The sequence below is a fragment of the Poecilia reticulata genome, linkage group LG10, assembly GCF_000633615.1.
Source record: "Poecilia reticulata strain Guanapo linkage group LG10, Guppy_female_1.0+MT, whole genome shotgun sequence".
Taxonomy (NCBI): Eukaryota; Metazoa; Chordata; class Actinopteri; order Cyprinodontiformes; family Poeciliidae; genus Poecilia; species Poecilia reticulata.
The window spans coordinates 24,608,771-24,610,898 of NC_024340.1; the positions used below are offsets into that span (position 1 = coordinate 24,608,771).

Here is a 2,128-nt window from a genome sequence, read left to right on the forward strand (position 1 = left end):
TCATAAATCCTAAAATCTTCATAATTCAACATTCCTTTTACAGTAATTTCACCTGTGGTTGGATTCAAATTAAATGTTTCTTGTGTTTTTTCTGACGTATAAAGACTAAATGAATACGTTACTTCAGAATTTGAACCTTCATCTAAATCTACTGCCTTAACATGAACAACAAGACTTCCAATTGGGTCATTTTCAAAAATATGGACAGTGTAGCTGGGTTTGTCAAATGTGGGCGCATTGTCATTTGTATCTAAAACACGAATAATAACACTCGCGGTGCCAGATCGAGCAGGTGTTCCCCCATCAATGGCTGTGAGCATTAGATCATGAGCCGCCTTCTTCTCCCGATCTAATGGTTTTTTAAGTATCAAATCAGCAAATTTTGACCCGTCTCTCCCCGTTTGAACCTCAATGTTAAAATGTTCGCTTTCACTGAGCTCGTACGTCTTCAACGAATTTGCTCCAACATCAGGATCCGCTGCATTACTAAGCGAAAATCTCTCTCCTTTAGGCGTAGCCTCAGATATGTCTAAATGTATGACGTCTCTTCGAAATTGTGGTGCATTGTCATTCATATCCAAAATCTCTACCTCGATATTGAAAATTCGCACTGGATTTTCTAGAATGATTTCTAATCGTAGGTAGCAAGGCGCTGAAGATTTTGTGGGACAAATGAGTTCCCTGTCAATTTTTTCTACAATGTACAGCTCCCCAGTCTCTTTGTTCACATCCAGATATTTCTTGTTAGCGATGATATCAACTCGCATTCTTCGTCGATTCAGTGTGGCCACGTCCAGGCTAAGATCTGAAGCGAGATTGGCAACGACCGATCCCTCTTTCATTTCTTCTGGTATAGAATAATGAGTCACTGCCGTTGATATGTTCCGGGCGAAGGTAAAAATAATAAAGAAGAGCTGAACATACCTCTCTCCCGTTGTTATTGCACGAACCATTGCTTCGAAATATGCTAGCGTTCAAACTGATGAAAAGAAAAGCTTAGCGGTGTTGATGATTTTGTTTTCCTCCAAAGTCTCTTTCCAAACCTTTTACAAACAGTTCTAAATCCAGAAAAATACCAAAATTCGCATCTACTCTTTCTGTAATTCCTCGCAGCACCACAGAGCCGTCCTGACATCCTATGAATAAGCTCCAATGATAACGTCTTGTCCCGACGTTCAGAGTTATTGGTGCAACAGCGCCACCGTTTTGTTCCGGAAAACAACTGCCAGATAATAAACTGAACAAAACACATAGTAAATAATATTGATTATAAAAAACCTGAAGGGAAAAACGCCTTTTAATAAAATGTTGTATTAAAACATCAACTTCGCAGAACTGCACAATTAAAATAAGAACATTACAAGACCAATACAATGTATATTTACGTTAATATACGAGTATTAGCAGTTTAAATCAACCCGCGTATATTTATTCATCTATTTCAAAATTTCCCCAGACAAAAAGTTTGAGAAATTAGGAGACCCTCTCTCCACTCTTCGCAGACAAGATCTTATGAGCCGTACGTCAAACAGCGGATGAAAAAAATCTGGAAAAACTGTGAGCAGCATGTCATTGCTGCAACAAAAATGTAATCATTAAAAAACGATTATTTTCGCCCCCAAAAAAGGGCTTTATTTGTTAGCATACGACATTTGAAAGTTTCCATTTCACCGCAAGAGGTTTGTGGGTCATGTCATCTGGACAAATTGACATAGAGCATTTTGGGATGGAGGAAGAGACAGTAAGTAAAGAATCACTTCATTGAACTCATTCACAGGTGGTGGAAAAGGGATATGATTAAAAATGTTTCTTAATGAGCGAGAAATATAAATGAACATAGTGATAAAAGAGCATGATTTCAGTATTTGTGGTATTCGCAAAATGTTCCGCTATCCAGTTGGTTAATACACATTAAAACGTTTGTTTGACCAAATGAATTTTCTGACATACTCTGAAAATAAAACTGTTTCTTATGCCTTGGGGAATAATACGAAAATAAATGTGCAAGACGTATCAAAAATAAAATTACACGTATCTACTGGATTCCTACCTGCAGAGTAGAAGCAGCTGAGTCACTAGTCTCTGACAGTCCTGTCCCTCTCGGGATGCTGGACACGATGTATCTGGA

General features: G+C 38.1%; 1 protein-coding gene across 4 annotated transcripts in view; it reads right to left on the bottom strand.

Moving 5' to 3' along the window:
• pcdhb (protocadherin b) overlaps positions 1-2,128 on the bottom strand; it is a 37,935-nt gene that overhangs the window by 10,932 nt on the left and 24,875 nt on the right. The window lies entirely within an intron of this gene.